This window comes from Zophobas morio, unplaced genomic scaffold (assembly GCF_036711695.1).
Source record: "Zophobas morio isolate AGI-343-1 ecotype UQ-CSIRO unplaced genomic scaffold, CSIRO_AGI_Zmor_V1 ptg000004l, whole genome shotgun sequence".
Lineage (NCBI taxonomy): Eukaryota > Metazoa > Arthropoda > Insecta > Coleoptera > Tenebrionidae > Zophobas > Zophobas morio.
The window spans coordinates 17,292,504-17,320,470 of NW_026972109.1; the positions used below are offsets into that span (position 1 = coordinate 17,292,504).

Sequence of the window (27,967 nt, forward strand, 5' to 3'; positions counted from 1 at the left end):
TTCAAATCTCTGGCTGTTTCTCTCCAGCTTGTGATTTTCGTAATGTTGTTAATTATTAATTAACTCGGAAGCAACTCCAAAACAAAAACAAACCCTGTGAGGAAAAAGTGTCCATTTCGTGCGAAAAAATACTGCTGGAAAATGTGATGCCGTTCTTTAGGAGCTTAGATACTTCCGGATCGGTGGATCGAACGGAAACGCCATATTGTGTAGCCACCTCAAAGGTATCTTTTAAAATTCCTTCATAATACTAAACTCTTCAGAATTTAAGTCAAACGACCGACATCAAGATACTTAAATCTCTTTTTGCTTGTGAATACGAACAAAGCAATTTAGCTTAGGGAGATGTAAAGTTTGGGTTAATTTTTAATTATAGACGTGATGAGAGGCAGCCACTTCGAGTATTTTTAATCTGTTTAAATAAATAACGAAGGGAAGATCTGACAAAATCTAAAAGCGCAAAAGAAAATAAATCGCAGTGAAATCTAATTTCACTAATAAAATTTACAAAGTGGGTGTCTACTTGTAATATTCATAATTTTAGCAAAAGCGGAAAATATAGCCGAGATTATATTCCAAATTAGTTCTTTTTATATCACCCTTTTTTGGTAAAAACCAGAGTTACAAACAATGATGACCTCATAAAGTCGAACACAAGAGAAATGTTGTTGAAAGCGACCTGATTTTATTTAATGCTCGAGATCTTACATCTAAATAAAACCTAACAACATTATCCTTTCGTTCCGCTTTATCTCCCCGATTCCCTTCAATTCTCCGAAAACTAAAGACATAAGTCTTACACCAAACATAAAGCAAACATATAATACGGAAAAATTTATCGACAACATTCGCATTGTGTACGTTCGTTAAACGTATTTTGAAAGCCCCTATTCGAAAATCTGCAGCTTTTCAAAAAACCAGGGGTTTCGATCATTAAAAGTAATGTGTGTGGATCGCAATGGGAGGAATGTGTTTGTCAAAGGAATATCTTTGGCATCAAGCTACAATAATAACGTCGGAAGAAACGACTTTCGAATGACATAAAGAGATATTACTTTCCGGAAAATTGTGCACTGGAAATGAAACCGCAACGACAAGAGAACCCTTTAAATAAAAACGGTTCCAGTTTTATTTTGCTTCATTATTTTTTTATTTAAACATTTTCGTGAAAGATACAACATTTGTTGCAAAAGTGGGCAGTATCATCGCATATGGAACGGTGCAATACGGAAGGTCACGCCTTGTATGAAAGTGAGTCATGCTATGCCGCTTTCGGTAAAAGTACCATAAAGCGTGCGCTGCCTATAAAGGCATGCCTTTATTTGAGAAAAAATAAAAAATTGTTGCTGTAAACATATTCATACTTGAATTTCCGACAAATATTAAACGTCCAATTTGTGTATGTCTGATTTTTCAATTGTGATGTAATTTTCAATTGTAACTGAATTTCGTTTCAATTAATTAACTTTGAATTGAAACATTCGATTGGAGTTTAGTTTTATGATTAATAAATCCGGATACAAACGTTCTCGATTTTAAAAAGCACGGGATTAGGGAAATTCTACTCTGGAAGATATAACTCAGGTTAAAAACGCATTTGTAAAAAAATGTTTGTAGTAACGAATAAAATGTATACCTATAGACTGAATCTTGGGTTTAATCGATACCTCTCTCATTCTTGAAGATATTTAGCGACTAATGTTTGCAGCGTTAAAATATTATTGTTACAGTTATGCGTTTAAATATAAGCAGGTAAATTTTGTAGAATAGTGTTTAAAATTATAGTAAAATCAGTTATACAATTAAATTATTATATTAAGTAAACAAAAGAAATAATATCAGAATAGTTCAATAGTTACAACAGTGCTAAATAAACATATAAAACGTTTGTCTAATTTTGCTGCTCACTTTTATAATAATTTTGAATTAGTTATAAAGTCAAATCTAACGTCAGATTAAAAGTTTTCTATTTGTAAGTTTTACAAATTTCACTTAAGGGAACTCGTTAGAGGAGATATAACAATTTTTTCCTTTTTTTTTCTACGATAAAGTAATATTGATGTAGATGTATTATAAGTTTTTCATGTTCTAAATCCCCAGTTCAATCATTAAAAAAATATGACATAAAAATATAAACGTTCAGTAACTTTAAGTTTCGATATCAGGATAATTAGAAATATTTAAAACATAATCGCAAGCAGGATAAATGTACGTACATTTTTTAAAGATATATTTTTACTTCCCGAGCGTAAGCGAAGGAAGTATTGTAATCGAGTCCATCGGACGAATGGCCACTTTTATGTTTTCTCGACGTTTTATGACCCCTATAGTACGAAAAAAGTAGTCTCCCGTTTTCCTTTGTCTGTCTATCTGTATCCATTTTTATTAGACACGTAATCTCCGAAACTGCTGGACCGATTGTTGTCAAATTATGCATGTTTATTAGAAATTTCCTGTAGATGCTGACCAAAATTTCGCTAATCATCCCCACCAACAATTTGATGACGTCATTGCAATGAATGGTATTCTAAAGTGATTTGAATGTTACACAAAAATATACTTATATAAGCGAAGGAAGTACTGTAATTGAGTCTCGATTTTTCATGGCCCCTAGAGTACGAAGAAATAGGTCTGTCGTTTCCATCTGCCCTTCTATCTGCCGTCCCGGATTTTTATTAGGCAGATAATCTTCAAAAGTACTGGGCCGATTGTTGCCAAATTTTGTATTTATATTAGGAATATCATGTAAATGATAAGACGCTAACCAAAATGTGATAATAATGTGATGATGTCACTTCAAAATTGTACGTAGTAAATGGGTCTTAAATTGTATGAAATAACACTACACATGTAGTTTAATAAGTGACCTATACATCAATAATTCGCATACGGCCGAATTTGTGGTAAACTAAAAAAAATGTCAGACTAATGAGTATTGATTGGTTTGTCCGATAAAAGGATCCAAATTTGATAATTACTGTGAAATTATGGGTAATTTCGTTTGTGTTCGACGTCAATAGTGACTTTTTGTTTTCTATTTTGTTATATCGTGCATGATCATACATCAACAGATAGAGACTCCTTAAAATTAATAAACATGATTTTTTACAAACTAGAGACGAAAGATGTTTAAGAAGAATAAAATTTTATATTGAATTGTTTTTAATAACTTCATATTTGTAGGAAAACGGTTGTCGGTTTAATTGTGACATAATTATAGTACCTAATCATATTTGAACAGTATAAATGCTTCAGTTACAAAAGTCCCCCTTGCTCCACGTTGGCCACCAACGAACGAATTTCACGAATTTTGTGCAACTTTGCTGGCCCTAAATATTTGAATTTTTTTGGCCTGGATCGTTGATGCTCAGCAAGAACCACGTGAAGATTTGGAGCAGGTCTTGCTAGGAAAGGAGAGGGTTAGGATTTGTTAATGAGGGATAGAACGTTATACGAAAGTGAGTCATGCTATGCCAGTACAGTACAGTTCAATAGAAATGCAATATATGTGCAATACAGGTGTATCTAGGTTCGAAACAGTTACAATACAGTGTACAGTACAGATACACTATAGATACAAATGCAGATACACTACAGATCCAGATACAATACAGTTGCATAGTTAGTACCCAGTTACATACACACCGGAAGAAATCTCTAGCACCAAAAATTGAGACCCACTTTAAGAAAAACGATACCTGAATGTTGCAAAAAGAGTACCCAAGCAAGCACACCGATGGAATTCGGACGAAAACTATAGGATCGCAGTATTCCCACGCCCAAGGAAAGACCGCAGGAGCATAAATCCAAGGTCGACTGACCTCATCCTTACAGAATGATGCGACCTAGTGTCTAAGGGCCAACAGAACCCTCCAAGCCAAGAGCGTTTGACGCCATGGAGAATTCAGACTCGAAACCAAGGATGCACTGTTGCAAAATTAATACCCAAGCAAGTACATCATGAAAACCCACAAAACATTTACACCACTGGAGCTAACTTAGCAAGATCCACTGTGTGTTATGATAATTTGTAATTTTGTCGAATATACGAATCACGGACACCGATAATTAAAACTCAAATCGTACTTGCACCGTTTTCGGGCTTTTTTGGAAAAATATCCATTTTCCTTCATGTTCAGAGCAGTAACGCAAAACATTTTCACTAGTATTTATTAACAAGAAATTAAAAATTCCCGAACATGTATCACTTTTAAGCCAAAACGGAGCTCCAAATGCTCCGATGTTGCTGCCACCAGACCGAAATCAATACTGAACACAAAGGAGCGAAAAAAGCGACCTTTGCTCAGATAGCTCATGTGTCAGTGACGTCATCATACGTCACGATGAAATTACAAAAATTATTTTTAAAATTTTGGCTGGGGAATTGCGCATTTTCAGCGTTACTTCAAGAATATTTAAACAAAGTGAATTGTTTTTAATAGCTTCATGGTTGTAGGAAAACGGTTTTCGTTTTAATTATGACATATTAATACTTATCATATTTAAACAGTATAAACAATAGTAATTATGTTAACTATTGTTTACTGTGTCATGATAATTGATATTTTTTTTTATATTTGTCGAATGTACGAATCAAGGACCTCGATAAATTATAACAGAATTCGTACGTACTCCGTTTTCGCGTATTTTTGGAAAATGTTCCTCTTTATATTGAGTTAATAGTACTAACACAAAAGATTTCCCCTAATATTTATTAACAATAAATTTGAAATTCGCGAAAACGGGTTAATTTTACGCCAAAACGACGCGCCGAAGTTGGCGCTATCAGATCGAAATGAAAACTGAACACAAAGGACCGAAGAACGCCACCTTTGTTCAGGTAGCTCACATGCCAGTGACGTCATCGTACGTCACGATGAGATTGCAAAAATTATTTCTCATATTTTGGCAGGAAAATTGCACATTTTTGGGGTTAATTTAACAAAATTTAAACATTTTGTATTGTTTTCAATAACTTCATGTTTATATGAAAACGGTTTTCCGTTTAATTATGACATATTAATACTTGTCGAATACACGAGTCACGGACCCTGAAAATTAAAACTCAAATCGTACTTAGGTACATCGTTTTCGGGCATTTTTGGAATATCCACTTTCCTTCATGTTCAGAGCACTAACGCAAAACATTTTCACTAGTATTTATTAACAATAAATTAGAAATTTGAAAAACGCGTTACTTTTAGGCCAAAACGGAGCTCCGAATGCTCCGTTGTTGCTGCTACCAAATCAAAATCCAAACTGAATACAAAGGACCGAAACACTTGACCTTTGCTCAGATAGCTCACATGACAGTGACGTCATCGTACGTCACGATGATATTGCAAAAATTATTTTTCAAATTTTGGCTGGGGAATTACACGTTTTCGGGGTTAATTTAAGAATATTGAAATAAATTGAATTGTTTTTAATAACTTCATGTTTGTAGGAAAACGGTTTTCGGTTTAATTATGACGTATTAATGCTTATCATATTTAAGCGGTATAAATAATTTTAATTATGTTTAAATATTGTTTATTATGCTATGACAATTTATATTATTTTTATGTTTGTCGCATACACGAATCACTGACCCAGATAAATTAAAACTCAAATCGTACTTACTCCGTTTTCGGGAATTTTTGCAAAAATATCCGCTTTCCTTCGTGTTTACAGCACTAACGCAAAACATTTTTACTACTATTTATTAACAATAAATTAGAAATTCGCGGACATGTGCAGCTTTTAAGCTAAAACGGAGCTCCGATGTTGCTGCCACTAGACAGAAATCGAAACTGAACGCAAAGGACCGAAAAACGTCAACTTTGCTCACGTAGCTTACGTCACACTGACGTCATCATTGGACACGATGAGATTACTAAAATTATTTTTATAACTTAAAATAAAGATATATATCCGTAGTTAAAATAGAAGCGTGCTAAGCATATGTTTCAAATGAGTTTTTCTTATGCAAAATTTTGTGAACGTCATTACCATTTTTGCAGTACACGTACATCGGTTTGGATAGGTGCACTCTAATGGTAATAATAACAGTATTATACTAAATTTTCAGTAAAATGGAATGATTCGTTCCTGATCAATTAATAAAATAAATCGACTCATTCGTTAATTTTTTTTAATCATCCTCTATAAGCAATTCTAAAATTTGTATATGCAATGATAAATCGCAGGAATAAACTCATATTATATTTTGCACATTTTAAATCGAATTTACTTATTTGCAAAATTTGACACAGACGACAGACAGATGGAAACGCGGGATCACTTTTTTCGTAATCTAGGGATCTCTGAAACATCGAGCAAATATGAAAGAGGCAAGTTGCCCAATGGATTCGATTACTACACTTCCTTAGATTACGCCTGGGAAGTAAAAAAACTAGAATGAACTAATGCTGTAGATTTGCAAAGAATACATGCAATATTAGAAAACTCTTTTAATTTAAATCAATTTGATATGACGAAATCAAATTGTTGATAGGGATGATTAAACAAATTTTGGTTAGGGTTCAACTGTCTACACGAGTCTTAAAGTACACCCAAAATCCCAGAGCAATTGGTTTAGTAGTGTCGGAGATGACGTGTCTAATAACAATTTTCGATAAACAGACGACAAACGACACACAAACGGAAACGGGTATCGACACTTTGGTATTATACAAGGCATGGAAGGCCATGAAAACATGAAATTAACTGTAGAGCGAAGACGAAAGATGTGGAGAGAAGGATGCGTGTATATGGAACGAAAGTGTGTGAGACATGATGTATCTCTACAGAAGCAAAAGCCAAGAAAATTATGATACAACGAAAAGTAAATTAAATAAGAATGGAGTGTCTGTACAGTTGGACGAAAATACGAGAGGGAGATTTGTAACATATGTTCACAGTTTATAGAACGCAAGATATGTAGTAGAAATGTTGGCTGCACCAGTGAAGGTATACACAAAATATGCAACTTAAAATTAATTAAATATGATGTTTTACTTTATGTTTTACGTGTTTATAAGGATTAAATCGTTGTAGGTGGAAGAGCTTGAAAGAATATGAAACAGTATCAGAGTGACATTACTGATTTGATGGTAATTACTTAATTAGTACAAGTATTCAATTTCGCTAGCATTTTGCGACAGATGTACCGCTGTACCTACCTTTATTGTACAAAGCGAAATTTAAAACTTTCTCGTTAATAGTTTAATAGATGAAGCAAAGCTAATAACATAGTACGTTGATTAAAATTAGCTAGTCCTCGTTAGAACAACTACTCGAGCATTCCCTCAGTGCAATTTAGAAATTATCTTGTCAAACTGTTGCCGAGATCTCGTTTCGAATAATTATGCACTAAATCCAGACAAGGTCTCTGTCTAGTCGAATTCAACATTCAGCATGTGTTATCACGGGGCACACGCAACTCGCCCAAATTAGTTTAAATATCACAACTGTCGTGCTTGGAAGAAATTTGTGAATGCTTCCAGTACAAACAATATCGCCTGTCAAAACATAATTAGACATTACTTCCGAATCTCAATTAATAATTTCGGTTGATAAGGGAATATCCCTAGATAACAATCACAGTCCCCTATGCTGTACATCACAAGGTATTACTAGACAAATTTCAGCCATAATATACAGTATGAATACGTAATGAATCCACTGGAGGATAGGCAGAACATGTAAACCCCATTAATGTCTTACCCATTTCGCGAACAAAAGCAGCTTTTAAGTCATCATACATTCAAGCGAAAAAGTCGAAATTCCGCAATATCCGTACGGAAATTCGATCTCCGAGTATAAATTCTCAGAGATTAATGAAAGTCAGCTAAATATATACTCACATTGTGTTAAAAGCGAATTTATCATACTTTCAGCCACTACTGAACGTCTTTTCTCTTTTTGTGAAACTAATGATGCGTTTCTGGCCGAAAAACGGAACTATTTCTAAATTTAATCGTCAATCATCCCTTATCTGACGCGCTGGAAGCTTTCAAACTTGCTGTTTGACATACGCGTATAGTGTTCTAGTGTAATTGCAATTTACTCGTTTCTCTGCTTTTATTGTTGATCTATTTTACCCTTCGTACCGCTTGCCGCAAACACAGGAGAACTTTGATGTTTCACGTGCGAGTTCAGCGTTAGATCGCTTCGGTCTTTAATAGAATCTGATTTAATTGCCCTAACTTACTTGAGTGATTTCTTCTTGGCTTACTTCCCTCTTTATTGGGTTGGATTGCTGCCAGAGATATGTCTTGTTTACTGTAAGATATGGGTACCGAAAAAATTTCACCCTTGATACATTTGGGGGATGGCATATTTGTTAGTGCGAGACGATCGTACAGATTCCATTGACGTAATATTTTACCAATTTGTAATTTTTCGAAACAGGAAAGACGTAATGAGACCTAGAAAGCTTTTTTGTGTCAAAAGCTTTTAACGTTATGTTTATTCAACGAGATTCTAGTTTGTTTCAAAATTATGTAAACTGTAATTTGGAGCTGTTTGAGTTAGTTAAGTCTACAGACTGACAAATTTCAATACGGAGTCGACACTGTGAAACGGGATTAACACTAGTTTTTTCTCACAAGATGAAACTACCTTTTAAGTATTTTGTGTTTTAGTTTCAACGAGAAAAAATGGAATTCGATTCGACGGGGTTAAAATTTGAGAGTGTCACGTTTCAGTTCAAACCGCATTCAGGTAACTGAAAAATACATCCTCGCTGCTTTCGCCGAACGCGTTGAAACTCCGCTTAGAATTTGTGAAAATGGGTATTTGAAATTTTGAGCTCCTCTCGAAATTGACACTGCTATAAGACAGGTGTTTACACCAGAAATGTGTTTACTGCGACGACACAATTTCGTAGAAGTGTTTGGAACTGATTGAATTGGATGTTGTGATGTACACATCGCTAAAATTCTTGTGATCATTTTCACTGACCAAAAATGATATTTCAAGTAGGTAGTTCTAGAGTAAACAATTTCACTTGCGTTAATAAAAGCTCAAGGAATAAAATGTGTCCATCATAGCCACAGGTCAAAAATATTGTATATGTTAACAAATAATATGTTAAGATTTTCACATTTGTACTTTCAATTTTGATATAAAAAAGAATAATTTAAAAATGAGCTAATTTATTCATTAAAGAACAAAACGAAAAGTCTCATTTCTATCTTACCACAACATTTTTTTTCGTAAAATTTTATTTACGCAGTAATCAATTTTCTTAAAGTAAGTATATACTTAACTAAATTCTAGTTTTGTTCTGTAATGCGTCAGTCAATATTTGTACAAAATCGTAATTTCAAAGAAATCTAAGACCAAATACCTGAACTAAATAAATTGTAATATTTATCTACAACTCAATTTTTTAGGACAAGGGAAATACGAAAAATAAAAGTAAGATTTGGTTGTTAAACTATATGCAGCTAAAGAAGTCTGTTACTCTATATTTCAAATAAATTTAATATTCTGTAAACTGTGGTTGACTGTTGGTACTCCATTAAACTGAAACTGATTTTTTTAATACTACATCATATATGAATAAAAAAATGTTTAAAAATCTGTAACAACATATCGATTTTATGTTGGTCTTTGATATTAATATTTTTTCCAATTTTTTCCTAGAGGGGATGTTTGTTTAACGAAACCAAAAAAGTTTTAAACTTTGGTGACAGAGTGTCTAAAGTAATAACAGAGTTTAGGTTTACACGTGTTTATTACTACTTCTGTAAAAAATTTAAAATACGACGTCTTATAATTAAAACAACATATGGAATTGACCCTATTGTTGTGAAATTTACATTACGTAGAGAAATGTTGTTGTCGTCTATATTTATACTCACCTCTTCTATTTTAATCTGACATTTCGAGATTTGTAGTTAGCTCACATTTAGGTTGGAATCTTGTTATAGACAGAGATATATTGTATTACAGATACAAAAAGACGTGATAAAACGACTGGATTCAAACATACATTTTATACAAATGCAAATAGAACCTTACTGTTTTTGTTTTTTCGTCGTTTGTCAATATAATAAAATTGCAAATAATTTGAATAAACACAATTTCGTAATGTTATGTTATTGTTTTGAAACTGCTTTAAAGTATAGCACAATGAACATTTCGTATATGTGTGTTTTATAGAACTAGTTCAAGTTCATTACCGAGTTTACATTGTATATAATTGCGAACTTAAACCAGTCGTATCTAATGCAAATGAAACAAAACTTTACAATTCAAATCAGATACAACGCAACAAACAAATTTTCCTATGAAAATTTATATTTCAGAGTTAAGTGAAACTGTTCTAAAAGCACAATATTTATTACACTGTTGCTGTATCTACTAACGAAATAGATAAAGTAATGTAGTGACTGCTTTAACAAAACAAAATTAAAATAAATTGGAAGCAACAAAATAGTGGTAAGTTTTAATTTTATTTGTTAGTAAAATTTGTTCACAGAAGTTTTTTGCTTTTATTTAAAATTTTTTAAAAACCTGCGTATTTTACAATTACCAATTTCGAGTAAAATCTAAACGAGTTTCCTAAAACTGTGTACAGCAAATTCGCAATTTCGTTGTTAGATTTATTCATATCAAATTTAATCCACAAACAATGATATAGATTTCTCTTTCTCGTCTAGGGAATAATATATTGTTACGATTTACGGGTATGAAAATCAGAATGGGTAAAGCTCAACAATTTATTTCACACTAGTACTAATTAACACTACTAACGATTATGTATAGAATAATTCCGACTCAGCTTAACTCGACCGAAATGGATCTGACTAAACTCTAATTCTCTCATTAACCGACTGCCCGTTTTCGACGGTGGTCCCTATTTAAACCGCCATGCGTTCTTCTAGAGAGTTCGCGATCGCCGCCTTCGAGGTTGTTCTGGAGTCCGCCATCAAGATTTCCGGCACCGCATCCAGTCACCGGTCATCGCGGCACACACTAAAAAATCTATAGGCGTGGTACTGGGGCGGCGTAACAGTATTTTAAACACGCATATCTTGCTATTAATTTCTTTTATTTTTTCCTTTGTCAGACAGATATTTTTTATTTTAATATTACACAAGGGTTTCTGTTTTCCTTTTCTGGTTTCAACACTGACTGTATAAGTTTTTTTACAGTTTGTTATGTTGTTCGGTTAATTTTATAAAACAATTAGGAGTACTCCAATTAAAATACTAATATATTTATTTTGTGAGAAATGATCACATCAATATTAAAACAATCAACAGTTCAGCCGCTGGCAAACAATTGTATGCTAATTGAACACCATCCTATTTTGTAAAATAATTATCCAACTAAATAATGTGATACGTGATAATAAACACTTTGACTGTTAAATTATAAAAAAAAACATTATTTTAAAAACATTAAATATACTTTTATGTTTTGATAAAAAAACGTAACGTTGTATTCAGAAACAGAAATTTGTGGATATGAGCAGCAACCACCAAATGGTTTTCCTCCATTTTGTTTTGCTACTCATCTTGTCATTAAACCTAGTTGTAACATACCCGTATAATAAGGATGCACTCGACATGACATTGCTAACATAATAACATTCAAATTTTCATGTAGTGGCTGTTACGTCAAGTGAATCCCCTATTTTTGCGTGGGTATAAATAGAAAATTTAAAATATTTGTTCCATTTCTTTTCATGCTCTGTACTGCGACAGTTATTTTAAGTCTTTCATGCAAAATCAACATGCCTGAATCTCGCCCCCTTTTCGTCTCATATGTAAAATCTTCGGTGTTGTCTCCCTTCTCAAGAATAATAAAACCCACCTCAAGATAAATTAAAAACGGCAAAGGTCAAAGACGCTCCACTGTTCAAACAACAAACACAATTTAAACGAGTTCAAAGTTATATTAATGTTTATTCAACCTGTCGGTGTTTATAAAGCACACAGATATCCTCCTGTATCCTCTGTTTAAATATCGTATTTTAATTATACCACTTTTAACATCCCAATTTGATTATTTATGCTCGACTTCGCCTCTTTAATAAAATTATGCATACCTGATTATTTACCGCCGGAATGAATGTTGAAACCACATTCTATGAATGACAGAATATCAGTTCGGTAAAATTTACATAACCTCGTACGTTATCGTGTAGATATTTTATAATTCTGTTAACAATGCAAAGTGTACTCTCTGGGAGATCTTTAAAATTTTCTGTGTAAACTGACGCAGCACTCAAGGGAGTTTAACGTCGGGAAAACAACAACATCGAGGATTGGAAAATATCGTGAGTAAAAAAATAAGACAAAATGCACTATCATTATTCGAGCCTTCACTAAACTGCATTCAATGCTGGTGTTTTGTATCTATTTTTACCAACTTTCTTATTAAACTTCCATACACTCGAAGATACCCAATAACCCCGAGGTGTGTTTATTTTTCTCAAATCCAAACTCCAACAAAGTTTTAATTAGAGGCTAAATATAACAATTTCTGTGTGTTTTCAGCTTCCTCATTATCCTCGCCTACTTATCACAACATCAGACTTTTGCAAAAACATTAACTACCCATAAAAGAACAACATTTGCTTTATTCTCTTGAATTAAATATGGACTTTTAATCTTAACCGAGCCACTGTCAGAACAAACACGACGTCTTCAGAAATATTTACCGCGTTTAATTGACATTCATTCATTTTTTGTCCAAGTTTTAGTATTTACGCTTTGGAATTAGAAGAATAGTAAATTTACATTTTTAAAATATAAATTTGTTCATAATTTTTTATTCAATTAGCAGCTTATAATCTTTTGTAAAAAAAGTTTGCAGTGACAATTAATTTTTAATTCGAAACAAAATAAAAAAAACCCGTAGCTTATAGCAACATCCTATTATCTGAAAAGCACGAACTGCAAACTACAAAAAGAATAATATTTGCTTCATTCCCCCTGAATTATAGAGTTTTAATCCTAATTGCAGACCACTGTCAAAACAAACAATGAAACCGGAGACAAGTTGATTCGAAACAATACGCAACTTGAGAGCTTAGACAGGTGTCCTGCAAATCCTTTATCCTGCAGCAGGCGGCAAAAAATTAAACGATTCTAATCGCAGTCGGTTGTAATAAACTGTTTTATTACCGAGTGAACGTTTGCAGTCGACATAAAGTTTACACTGTCGCATTGAAAATCAACTTTAATATCCATTTTCATGCATCTGGCCAGGTTTTCAGGCCGTAATCCATGGTTGCGCCGCGCTTTCGGACGGAAAGCTTTTTGCTATTAAGATATCAAGCTTTGCCTGCTGACCTTGATATTGAGCTTTCCGGAAATCGTTTCACGTTCTGATTAAATTGGAAATGTGTTTCTAGTACAAGTCACAATATGAGTGGGTTTGTCAATATGCTGTGAAGAATGGGCGTTTTTGCGTCAGTGGTGATCGAGCGATTTTCTTTATTGTTATTGTGTGTCGTATTTCCAATAATAACTTGAATTAATTTAATTAAAGACGTTTTTTATTTGTTTCTTTCATGTGTAGTTATTTTTTTTGCGTTTAGTTTTGTCTTCACAATTGCGGCAGTTTCACAAGATTAATTTTATTTTTTTTATCTTTAGATCCGTTATTCATTTGAATCATTTTCGCCATAAGAACGCTGTCATGTTATTAGTTGAATTTTAAATTTTTATAAAACGATTGGATAAGGCTCATCGGTAGTCATTTTATGACATGATTTTCAAGCAACTATTAACCTTGGTACTATCTCTATTTTAATTTATGTTCTAATTTGGGTCATTTTTAAGTGACAGTGTTATGACTGTCACGTCCGTTACGATTTAATTTATGTCATACTCGATATTGTTTTAGAACTTATAGTTCGCTTCTTATGGTCTATTTTTTAATTTCGTCTTTTCTAATAGTTTCTAATTTCATCAACACGAAAGAATTTTAGACAATTTGAAGGAGCAAAACCCAAACTAACCCGCCCTCTATTTCCTTGGAGCGTATGTCACCCTCCCTCTTCTCATTCTGGCGACTAATTTCATTTCTGTTCAGTATAAAATCATTCATTTCATTTAGTTCGGATCAAATCAATCAATCATTGAGAAGGAGACAGGGTGGGTGGGTGGGTGGCGCTAATTATCTGGGAGTGGCAATTTATAAAAACTTATATAATAAATAAAGTCGAAAAGTATTTCTGGAGATCGAAAACAACAAGAAAATGTCTTCAACCGATTTTCGGAAATAGTTGAAAAATGGTGGAAAACGTTAACGACTTGTTTTATCAAATACTAGCCTTGCCTACCCACTGTGTATTTTCTTAGCGGATATATCATTTGCCAAAGTCAGACTTATCTTAGCAAGTACTAGCCCCGCCCACCCACCCTCTACTTTCTTGGAGCGTATGTGAATTGCCAAAATCAGTCTTACCTCAGCAAGTTAGTAGTTAGGCTTAGTAGCCCACCCACACTCCCTCTTCTCATTCTGGCGACTAATTTTATTTCTGTTCAGTATAAAATCATTAATTTCATTTAGTTCGGATCAAATCAATCAACCACTGAGAAGGAGACAGTGTGGGTGGGTGGGGCTAATTATGTTCTTCTGTCGAGTGGGAGTGGAAACTTACAAAAAACCTATATAATAAAGGAAGCTGAAAATTATTTCTGGAGATCGAAAACTACAAGAAAATGTCTTCAACCGATTTTCGGAAATTTTTGAAAAATGGTGGAAAACGTCAAAAGTGTCAAAAACAGACTTGTTTTATCAAATATTAGCCTTGCCTACCCACTGTCTATTTTCTTAGAGGATATATCATTTTGCCAAAGTCAGACTTATCTTAGCAAAAACTAGCCCCGCCCACCCGCCCTCTACTTTCTTGGAGCGTATGTGATTTGCCAAAATCAGTCTTACCGCAGCAAGTACTAGGCCCGCCCACCCTCCCTCTCCACATTCTGGCGACTAATTTTACTTCTGTTCAGTATAAAATCATTCAATTCATTTAGTTCAGATCAAAACAATAAATCACTGAGAAGGAGACAGTGTGGGGGGGTGGGGCTAATTATGTTCTGTCGAGGGGGAGTGGAAACTTATAAAAAACTTATATAATAAACGAAGCCGAAAATTATTTCTGGAGATCGAAAACTACAAGAAAATGTCTTCAACCGATTTTCGGAAATAGTTGAAAAATGATGGAAAACGTCAAAAGTGCCAAAAACAGACTTGTATTATCAAATATTAGCCTTGCCTACCCACTGTCTATTTTCTTAGAGGATATATCATTTGCCAAAGTCAGACTTATCTCAGCAAATACTAGCCCCGCCCACCCGCCCACTACTTTCTTGGAGCGTATGTGATTTGCCAAAATCAGTCTTACCTCAGCAAGTACTAAGCCGGTCCGCACTCCCTCTTCTCAAAATCGTTCATTTCATTTAGTTGGGATGAAATCAATCAATCACTGAGAAGGAGACAGGATGGGTGGGTGGGGCTAATTATGTTCTTCTGTCGAGTGGGAGTGGAAATTTATAAAAAAACTTATATAATAAACGAAGCGGAAAATTATTTCTGGAGATTGAAATCTATAAGACAATGTCTTCAACCGATGTTCGGAAATAGCTGAAAAATGGTGGAAAACGTGAAAAGTGCCAAAAACAGACTTCTTTTATCAAATACTAGCCTTGCCTACCCACTGTGTATTTTTTTAGAGGATATATCATTTGCCAAAGTCAGACTTATCTAGCAAATACTAGTCCCGCCCACCCACCCTCTACTTTCTTGGGGGGTATGTGATTTGCCAAAATCAGTCTTACCTCAGCAAGTACTAAGCCCACCCACACTCCCTCTTCTCATTCTGGCGACTAATTTTATTTCTGTTTAGTATAAAATCATTCATTTCATTTAGTTCAGATGAAATCAATCAATCACTGAGAAGGAGACAGGGTGGGTGGGTGGGGCTAATTATGTTCTTCTGTCGAGTGGGAGTGGAAATTTATAAAAAACTTATATAATAAACGAAGTGAAAAATTACTTCTGGAGATCGAAAACTACAAGAAAATGTCTTCGACCGATTTTCGGAAATAGTTGAAAAATGGTGGAATACGTGAAAAGTGCCAAAAACAGACTTGTTATATCAAATACTACCCTTGCCTACCCACTCTCTATTTTCTTAGAGGATATATCATTTACCAAATTCAGACTTATCTCAGCTAATACTAGCCCCGCCCACCCGCCCTCTACTTTCTTGGAGCGTATGTGAATTGCCAAAATCAGTCTTACCTCAGCAAGTACTAGGCCGGCCCACCCTACCTCTTCTAATTCTGTTTAGTATAAAATCATTCATTTCATTTAGTTCGGATCAAATCAATCAATCACTGAGAAGGAGACAGGGTGGGTGGGTGGGGCTAATTATGTTCTTCTGTCGAGTGAGAGTGGAAATTTATAAAAAAAACTTATATAATAAACGAAGTCGAAAATTATTTCTGGAGATCGCAAATTACAAGAAAACGTCTTTAACCGATTTTCGGAAATAGTTGAAAAATGGTGGAAAACGTGAAAAGTGCCAAAAACAGACTTGTTTTATCAAATACTAGCCTTGCCTACCCACTGTCTATTTTCTTAGAGGATATATCGTTTGCTAAAGTCAAAGTTTATAAACTAAGTATTACATTTTTATAATGATATCAAAAAACAGAAAAGTATTAAATTTTTCCGTAGGAAGACATCATTTTGCGTTGTATTGCATTTTTAGTCTCGGCTTCATCGTAACAACAGCCTCAAGTTTAAATAAAAATTTTTTATTAAAATAAATTAAAAAATAACTAATTTGGAAACAGAACACCGGCATTTCATATTCTACAATTTATGAAACATTGAGAAAATAAGGGATTAAATATTATATTTATGAAGTCAGTTCAGATGAAACACAACGTAGGTATACCTTTTATCTTAGTCATGTACTGAGTATAAAGTATACCATAAAAATAACAGTTTGTGCATACAGTCTGTGTACAAACTAAACAAAAGGAAATAAAATGAAAGCTTCACTGTATTGCCTCGAGAAAAATGTATCAAGCAGCTTTCCTTTATTGTAATCCGCTTCTATTACACGAATGTTGTCTGGGATTCCCACGCACGGTCTTACCCTCAACATTATTCCTCTTTTAGCATCCACCTCTTGTCCTACTCATTGACCCAGAAAAGCCGTCCGTCCGACCTTTGAACTAACCTAATCAAGTATTCAATCTGATGCACCTCTGCATGATTTTTTGCTGAAAAGTCGGCTCATATTCTATTCATCCGTAAATAGCAAAACGTGCACTAAATCAATCAAAAGCTTTTTCTACCTTTCTTGTTTCGTCCGCGGTAATATTAAACAAATATTTGGTAGAAAAGCTCTTCAATGTTTGCAACATAATGGTTGTCGACAGTAAATCTATAACACACCGGATGTCTGAAAGTCATTAAACATTGCCTTAGAATAAACCAATAAAAACTGATTCGGTTTTATGCGGCGGTCTGCTAATAAAACGGAAACAAATTTGTATGAAGGAAACATTGCGGAAGTTTCATGGTTTCGTGTTGAAATGTGATAAACGATAATCTGGGATCAGCCTTTTATAATCGGTGGCGTCGCTGTGAATTATTGTTAGAAAGGGAATTAAATATTCAAGTCTTTCCAAGAGGATTTAAAATTGTGATTTATAAGGCAGGTTTAGTTAGGTGGTTCATTTATATGAATAAGCTTCAGAGAAGCAGTAATTCTGCGACAGTTGTGTGCTAGGTTTCTACTTCGGGAAAAAACTTGATGTTAACGGTTTAACGCTGATAAATGGCAGTTTCCAACATCTGGAACACAGATAACTAACGCGAATTCTGTAGAGGTTTAATGCAGATAATAGAAGCCCAAACCTGAACAAAAAGCGAAAAGTTATGGCAGCTGATATCCTAGGCCGAACTACTTTCCCAACTAGAAAAAATCAGATTGCATTTCGTGCCCCAAAACAACAATCAATTTGATGTATTGTATTCATGTGTACAGGTCGAAGTTTAAGCTGTCTTAAAGATATCGATCACCATAACGATATTTTTGTAATGAAAACGTTTAATAGCAAGAAATTTTTCTAGAGGCATGTGTCCCAATTCCTCCGCTGCAACACAATTCCTTCCCCCTTTTTCCTAATTTTATCCGACCGGTTTTGGTTTGGCTCATCAATAACTCATTTATTTTGCAGGGTTACCATCAACTCGAAGCGACATGAATTTATAACCCCATTGTTTATCGAATAACGGACTCCCGTATGAAATTGTTATTTATTCATAAATGTTGCCCCGACTGGAATATTATGTGGAAAAGATTGCGCTGAAATTATTTTCTGCTGAGAGATTTTTTTTCAATTACATAAATTACTTTTTTTAGAAAAAAAAAACAGGATCGGTTATGTGAATCGAAGCGGGGGCGTTCAACGAATGTTTCGGAATGACCAGTATTTACACATTTGGAAATCGTACGTTGATTGTTTGATGTTTGCTTAACATTATTTGCGATACCTGTGTACCGTAGCTGTGATCCGGTATAACATCAGGCTTTAACTATATGTGATTAAAATGTAGCATTAAATCACATAGTTTAATTTGAATGTCAGTCACTACTTGAATGCAAGTTTAATTAACTGGATTGTGTTCCATCATAGTTGGATGGAACTAGTTGGGTTTTTTGTCGTTTTATTGCACGAGGTAGAGTAAAAATGATCGCGCTGTCGGAGTTTCCATGGTTTTAATTTAAATTGGATTTTCTATATAATTTGCCTTTGAAAGCTTTAAGATTAGTTCAATGTGTAGCGATACAATAGAAAAGCACATCATTTGAAATTGATACGCTAGTGACGCCAGCCGCGTTCAGAGCAATTTTAAAAGTTAAAGCATATTTACCAAATCTGATAAATCGAAACATTTTAAGTTTTTCTGAAGTTTTGATGTATTTTATAAAATAATAAAAAATTTTAGTCTTATAAAGGAAATCGTAAAATGATGTAGAAAAACGGAGACATTTTCTTTTGGAGAAATAAAAAAAATGTATATTATCGATTAGATTTTACATTAAGGATCCAACAACTATTCAATTTATCCAGAAAATGTGTAGCGACACCGCGAAAATTTAGAATATAAAGTTCGACTGGATTTTATTTTTTACTGTTTGTGTGAAAATTGGAAAGGTTGCAATAAAGTCTGTACATAACGCTAGCGATGGAAGCAATTCCGATTTTTTGCGTAAGAGAACGTACTAACTAAATTCTCTACTCAGTTTATTCGTTCAGTTGAGACTTTAACAGTTGATGAACCTGTACTAAAAAGTGGCTTTACATAAATTTATGATTGTTTGTTTCATAAATATAAGTTAATCATTAAAAACTGAACGGACTACGGTGCCGTTGAAGCTAATAAACAAATGATAGATTTTAATGGACAAAATAATAGTAAATTCCACATAAATTAAGCATTCAAATTCACACTAATGTTCATGTACGTCCTATAGTTAGTTCTTGTAACATTCAAAATTTATCTGCATTCAACCTGACCTAAATTCCCGCTCAGGCAATTACGAGAATGTTGGGCCATAACTGTGTTGTGGGTTGCATTTCCTAGACCAAACGACATGAATTTAGAGTAAGTGTTCGCGTTTATAATTAAGTTTTTCATAGTAAGAGCTTTGCGCAAGAATTTTGACATTTCTCATCACAAAAACAACAACAAAAAAATTCACGTAGGTTTGTTTCAGTGTGACGTACATTGTGTCGACACACCTAATTTTAGAACCACCTCTCCTTTTTAAAGAACCAAATGATTTCTTTCAGCGGCGTGCAAATTAAAGTAAATATAAACACAATTAATTGAACGGTGAGAAACACAGCAAATCACAACAAGTTTGTCGATTGTTAAAACATGAGCTAAATGTTGTTTTATGCTGTATTGATGATGGGAAAAACGGATGCCTTAAACCAGGTCTTTCTTTTATGCAGAGTTTACTATTGCTGTCATTTAACAATGAACCCAATCGCGATTTCTGCAGAATTGGCACAAACCGTGTCGGAAGCATAATCGCCTACAACGTCGATACAAAAGGTTAGTTTTATTTACTTTTCCGGAGAAATAACAGTAACAGGTCGGTTTTATGGTAAATGGAGCGAAAGCTCACGTATAACTGTTGGAATGGAATAAACAGTTTTATTGGCTCCAGACATGTGTGTAAACTCATTGCATGAATTACCGACAAGGGAAGCGAAATGGTGCAGTTATAAATGCAAAAGCGTTTCGACAATATTCGATATTTCGTAATTCTGACATGAAGTTATTAACGTTGAGAAGAGTGTTTGTATTTTACTTCAAATAGTAGTTGTAATTTTTAAATTTATGTCGCTTCTAGCGTGGAATGTCAAGAGGTGTTAAATTAAAATGACACACTTATAAAATTTCTGTAACATAGAGATAACATTGAAATAACTAGAAGAACAGCAAGCAGAATTTAGAATTAATATGGTGTTTTATTTATTTTTTTATTGGCTAGTATTATCGCATGGCCGGTTAAGTGCTTAATTTATTTTATTTAATCGAGCAATTTATGGATTGTGTACTCAAATTAACCAAATGAACAGATTCACGGGTTCATCAATTTAAGTACATATATAATTCAAATTAAATACTTAATTCGCCTACCACAAATCGGATATTTCTGTTTGAAATTTAAATTTATCTAGTTAACAAAAATGTCTTTATGTTGGTGTTAGACTGGCAGGGAATGAAGAAGACAGTTAAAACTTCCGGGCCAACCAGAATATAATTATGTTTTTTTAATAAAATAAAATTTTGAGCATGAACCTTTCTATATGAAACCACCAAACTAGGTACGCCGCATATTTTTTTATTTTGCTGATTTTTAAAATGAGGAACTTGTCGTTTGAAATTTTTTGTCCGGCATGGTTAGAACGGTTAGAACGATGAAAATGTATGTATGAAATAAGTGACGACAAACGCCTGCTTTAAGAAATGCAATGTACGTCTACAATAAACAAAGATAGAACAGTGCGGTACAGCTTTACTAAACACACTCTGTACACTTTGGTGATCCTGCGCACTAGAAATCGTTTTCTCCATTTGGTAACAGTGACGCTTTTTGTTCAAATTTTGTTAATTTTCTTTGGTACTATCTGAACAAGCACCAATGAATCGTGGGCTACTGAAACTTCGTTATACATACTTAATTTGCTGATTTTGGTAACTTTCCGCTCACTCCTGTGTCAACACTATTGACCTGAGAGAGTAGATTTTTTCAGGGCTTTAGTACTCATATAAAATGTAAAGGCAGTTGTAAGTCTCTGGATCGCCATTTTCTTGAAAAAAATGCTTGAAATTTGGAAACTTCCAAAAATAGCTTACTTGGGGTCCAGAAATCATTATGTTGAGGAAAAAATGCAAATTTGAAATTTCCAGGAAATATATTGAAATTTTCTTCGGTTGGTCGTTCAAGTGGTGGCGGAGTTCTGTTTGCTCCTTCAAATGACTATAACTTTCAGCAAGTTGACACTACGCATATTAGCAATGTGGTACCAATGGTTGATATCATCATGTGCAAATACGTTACGAATGCCGCAAATATCTTTTTTATTAGGTATTGTTTACGTACCACCAGTGATCTCAACTTGCCACATTTCTCTCTTGACCCCGATCGCCACATTGCTTGTGCAAAAACTCGCTGTTTTATTGATTTTTGTAACCTGTTAAACCTAACTCAGTTAATGGTGTTGTTAATCGCAATAACAATATCTTGGACTTAGTTTTATCAAATACAAAATTTGAGACGATGGTTCATCATGAGCAATTCCCACTTGTTAGGGAAGATTTGCATCATCCTGCGCTATCAATAAATACATTGATTGAGTTTCCTGATCCCATACCGTTTCCTTCTGCTACTAAGGCACGATACAATTTTCGTAAAGCAGACTACGTCAAACTCTATTCTGATTTATTAAATGCTGACTGGTCGTTTTTGGATGCGCAAAAGGATGTTAATGTAGCTTTGAGAGAGTTCTATGATGTCCTTTATCAAATCCTTGACAATTCTGTCCCGAAAGTTGGAAATCGTAATGAAGGCTAGTTCCCTATTTGGTTCAATAAAGAAATAATACACAACATCAAAATGAAGCAATACTATAGGAAAAAATGGAAATGCTCAGGATGTTATAGGTATTATCCAGAACTCTTTACCCAAAAAGCTGAGCAATCTTTGCAAAAATGTCCCAACGATTTTTGGAAATATGTATATTCATCTTAAGAACAAAGAAACGAGAATTCCTGGTTTGATAAAACATGATGATAATGTATATCGTGATCCATCTGAAATTGTTAATGTCTATGCAGCGGTATTCTCAAAAGGTTTTTCTGGCAAAGCAAGGTATCAAATTGAAGACATCTATTCTAATTTAACAACAATCTCTCTTTCTGAAGGGGGAACGCTAGACGAGAGACAAGTTTGAATTGGGCGCCATTTGTTGCCTTAAACGCAACCAGCAATTCTTTAAATCTACCTGACGCGCTGGGATAGACGACTACCGGACGTGGGTCATAAAAGCATCGTAAGCCGATAATGCAGAATAATGATAATTTATGACAGGCGGCCCACAACATACCTTCAGCACAGAATAATCATTTCTCGTATTCTTTTGACATATTAATGTTAATATTCGAGATAATTATTATATTATTCAAACACAATTTAGACACTGTCAAGCAAACAAGGCTTATCAAGCCCGTCTATTAGTTTATTCGCCTAATGTATTATTAATACCGTTTTCAAATTACACCAAAATTGAAAAATCGAAAACTTAATAATTGAAAAATTGAAACATTTTAAATGAAAAAAATCGCTAAACCGAAAAATTGAAAAATTTATAAATCGAGAAATTGAACAATCTAACAATTAAACAATTTAAAAATCGAAGAATTGGAAAACCAATAAATCTAAACCGAGAACTTGAAAAATCGAATAATCGAGAAATCAAAACATCAAGGAAAACAAAAAAATTAACGGAAAATCTAGAACTTAAAAATTGAAAATATAAATACCTATCGAAAAATTGAAAAACCGAGAAATCGAAACATCAAAAAATGGAAAAATTGAAGAACAGAAACATTGTAAAATCTCAGAATTGAAATACTGAAAAACTGAAAAATGGAAGGAAAATTGAAAAATCGAAAAAGTGAAAAAATTTAAAACTGAAATCCTGATAAACTGAAAAATGGAAAGAAAATTGAAGAATCGGAAAAGAGAAAAAATCCAAAACTGAAACATTGAAAAATTCAGAAATCGAAAAATTGAAAAATCACAATTGAAGAAAGAATTGAAAAATCAAGAAATAGAGAAATGGGAAAATCAAAAAATCAGTTAATCGAAAAATTGAAAAATCGAAAAATTTAGAAACGTCAAAAATTGGAAACTGAAAAATAAAAAAATTTAAAAATCGTAAAACTGAAATATCGTAAAGTTAATACATTGAAAAACTGAAAATTTTTGAAAAAAAAAATCGTATCAAAAACTAAAAATTCAAAAAATCGAGAAATTGAACAATCAAAAAATCAAAACATTGAAATCCCAGTAAGTTGATAAATAGGAAAATTTAAAAAACAAAAATTTTTAAAATCCAAGAATTGAACAACAAAAAAAATCTAAGCCCGAAAACTCAGAAAATCGAATGATAGAGAACAAAAAATCTAAAATTTAAAAATTCGACAAATTGAAAAATCATGGAACTGAAAAATCGATAAGTCGAGATAGTGAGAAATCTAAAAACCTAAAACTTTAAAAACTGAAAAATTAAAATATCGACAAATTTAAAAACCGAGAAAACACAATATCCAAAATTTGAAAAATTGAAGAAACGAAATATTGCAAAATTCCAAAGCTGAAATATTGAAAAACCTAAAAATGGAAGGAAAATTAAAGAATCGAAACAGTGAAAAAATCCCAAACTGAAACATTGAAAAATTGAGAAATGGAAAAATGGAAAAATCAAAAAAATTGGTCTAAAGAGTTTAGACAGTACTTCCCTCGCTCCCGGAAACGTGACAACTGCATGCCTATTATGTTTTTTTCACATTAGATTTCAAAGCATTCGGTTTTGTAGTTCCTGATTAAATCAATAAAATAAATTTGCACCTTCATTAAATTTTTTGAGTAACCGAATCCAAAAAATATGAATGGAATGATAAATTACAAGAATTTATTATAAATTAAACCTTAAAACATTTGCAAGATTTCAAAGCATTGGGTTCTGTAGTTCCTGATTAAATCAATAAAATAAATTTACGCATTCATTAATTTTTGGGGTTATCCTGTATATGCAAATCCAAAAAACATGAATGGAATGATAAATCACAAGAAGAGACTCATCATATTTTATACAATTTAGATAGGATTTATTCAGCAAAATTTTGAGGTGACGTCATCAATTGTTTAGAGGGGATAAGTAAATATATTGTGATTAAAATGGTCCTGGTTTAATAACAAAAAAATATTGTTCAATCTCGTCTTAGACAAAGTATTCGTAAAAAAATATGTCGTAAAAAAATTTACGTATGCTGGTCCCGACTGCGATTACGGTTTAAATATTTTTTAGAAAATCCTGTCATGGATGTAGAAACATTTGTGACAGCCAAAGAGGTTTTTTTGAGAAAATTATCTTTGAATTTAGACCAAATTGAAATAGACACTAGGCAACAGGCACATTTGGGCAAAAGAAAGAGAAATTAGGGTTAGAGCTTCAAATTTTGGACGTATTTACAAACTTAGACCGACTACAGCAATAGCTAAAACTGTGGAGTCTCTATTGTACAGTACATTTAGAGGTAATAGTCATACATACTATGGACAGCAAAGTGAGGAAAAAGCTGTCAAGTGTTTTGAAATAAATAAAAATATAAAAACTGAACGGTGTGGCTTGTTTATTTCAAAACAATTTCCTTACTTGGCTGCTAGTCCAGACAGGGTTCTAGAGGATAGGAGTGCATTAGTCGAAATTAAATGCCCTTCAAAATCGCAAGATTTGTCTCCCGAAGAAGCGGTTAAAAAAAAATCAAATTTTGTACATTGACAGACAGAGAATTGAAACTAAAAAAAAATCATGATTACTACTTTCAAGTCCAGGAACAAATGCTTGTTACGGGTATTTCAGAAGTTTATTTTGATGTATATGGACACCCAAAGGAATAAATATAGAAAAAATTTATAAAGACGAAGAAATATATGTAAAAACTTGGCAGATTTTACTTAGGCGCATTATTGTCCGAAATAATTGATTCAAGAAGAAAGGAGAACCTGCCTTTGCGAGAGATTTTTTTTAAAACAAATAAAATTTGTTTCTATTTTTTTATGTACTTTAATAATTTATTAGGAGTACATTTTTCATCACCAAGACTTGCATATTTTTATTATAAATATATTTTGAAAATCTCTCGGCAAATGAAAACATATACGAGCACTTTTTTCGAGTAAACAATGAAGGGGGAAGTTACTGGGCGTAGGGCTTTTTTAAAACACCTCCTTTCTGGGATAAGTAGTAGATACACTTAGCTACTTATACGTGTTAAACAAAAGCTGTATTTTATATAATTTTTATTATTATTATAAATATGTTTATTAGTTTTATTAATTAACAAAGCAAAATATATATTAACAATAATATTACAATGAACTTTTAGTAATCATGTGTATTGAATTCAGGATCCTGAGTGGAGTAAAAATATTATAGTTCCCCAGTTTTAATTACGGCCGGTCCTGGCGGCTTGTTATAAAACTGAGTTCCTTGCCATAAATTAGAAAAATCAGTCGAGAACTCTAAAACAATCAGCTTGTGGTAGAGCAGCCGATAAGGGTTTTACCTGGAAAGTCGCTTCCGTAAATTTTAGTGGCGCTCCTATCGGCAAAGTACTGAACTAACTGCTCAAATTCTGTCGAATTGATACCCATTTTTTGCAATAATTGTTAGTTTCTGTTAAAAACTCTGCTAACCAATAGATTATTAATTTTCTTCTGATATTCCTGTTAAAATTATTCGACGTATTTTGCATTAATTTGTGGTATATTTTGATTTTAATAAACACATTATTATTTAAACAAATTGTATCACTAACAAACATTTAATAACTCTGCGCCCTGTAAAAAGTAATGTTTTATCCATGTGCGAATTTTAAAGCGATTCTATGATGGTTATGACTCAAAAAACTTGAAAAGAAAACATACAATGGTGCTTTTTTTACGATATTTCTCAGCCATATTTTTTCAGTTGATTGAACTGGTCTCTGCGCTCTAGAATATGAAAAAAGCTGCAGTTTGATGTATGATACATCTATACTAACATCATTTTTTCATACAAAAAACCAAAAAAATGTTATACCTCGTCTAGCGAGTCCCCTTAAACTGCACCAATCCAAGTTAATATACGTGTCCTGGCGAAAAAAATGTTGCATATGTTTCATTGTACTTCAGGACCGAGGGAAGTTCTGTCGAAACAACTTTCGGAAATTTTTTTAAGTTAGTCTCAAAAAAGTCTGACACACCTGTGAATATTATCTTTACAGACACGTGAGCTTCTAGAAATATATTTAAAATTTGGAAAAATTTAATATTTCAGCATTTTCAGTAGCCCATCCACTTGTTCTGATAAGATATTTATACTTATTATTGAAAGCATACTACTTAGGCAGTAAAATAAAACTACAATCACTTCAATACGTATTATAGAAAAAAAGTTACAGTCCATAATAGGAAAATCTGAAAATGGTACAAATTCAGATCTCTAAAAAGGGTGCCGATTGGAAGTGAAGAATCCAAAAAATAAATGAGACGATTTTTCACATTGGTTGTCTTAAAGAACATCCTCAATTTTTTTCATCAAAATCAAAAATCATGCTGTGCACTTTTTTATTCAAATTTGATGTTTTCATACGGAACGATCCAATAGTATGTTTTGGAAATATCATTCTACCCTATAAAATTTTATTGACAATAACGAGACGAGACAATGGTAAGAAATATTTATGGCTCACACCAGTTCACCCGAATTTGTCGGAGAACATTTTGCAGGTAGTTGTAGTCATAAAATAATGGTCATTTTTGTTCGTGAGCAACGATGGTCCTTGTCCGGACCTGGATTATTCCGTTTTCTAACATCTGGGGATTACCAGCACGAGACAACTTTAAGTTGTAAATATCTCTTGCTATTGTACTACTGTCCGTCTCGTTATTGCCAATAAAATGTTATACGGTAGAATGAAATTTCCAAAACTATAATTCAGAGCAAAAAAGTTGATAATGCGAGTATTTGCATTTTCAAGCAACTATACTTACATAAGCTGAGAATTTTAGGCAATCATCATTGTTAATAACTAAACCATTTTTCTTAAACATGCTTTTTTAGTATTGCTTGTATATTTGTAACGTTATTAACTTTAAAATATACAGCATAATTTTATTCGAATGTTGTGGGATTTAATTAATACTGATCTGAAACATATTTCTATGAAACTCGGATTAGATTTAATTTTTGTAAATATTCTTTGTTCTCCAGGCAGTTCCAACTGCTCCATTCTTACTGAACTTAAATATATACTATCCGACTTTGGATATGCAGTTACGAACATCAAATATTAAATTATTCAAACTTTCTACGGATGTAATAACCCCAGAGCTTTCTATTTTAGAGAAGGCAATTTTCCACTTTTAATTGATTTGATATTGTACTGAAGTTCTTTGTAAGAAATTCGTAACCTTAATGAGGCCTGAAAATTTTATGAAATTGTGTTTAAACTGTTTAATTTCTCTGTACGTACCTAAATATAGTAGTTACGGAAATCGACTTATTATGCTTTAAACTGGCACGAGATTGTTTAACAATTGCTTTAACAATAAGTCATTTTATTTTAAAGGCATAGAAAGCAT

General features: G+C 33.1%; 1 protein-coding gene across 6 annotated transcripts in view; it reads left to right on the forward strand.

Annotated features, from left to right (window-relative positions):
- The window catches only part of LOC135143784 (diuretic hormone receptor-like), a 136,608-nt gene that overhangs the window by 29,256 nt on the left and 79,385 nt on the right, over positions 1-27,967 (forward strand). The window contains exon 1 of one of the 6 annotated variants that reach the window (XM_064075737.1): positions 12,210-12,277. The exons of the other annotated variants lie outside the window; for them this stretch is intronic. The gene's annotated coding sequence lies outside the window, so the exon portion shown is untranslated. Of the gene's footprint in view, positions 1-12,209; positions 12,278-27,967 lie in introns of those variants that run through there. 6 annotated transcript variants of the gene reach the window in all.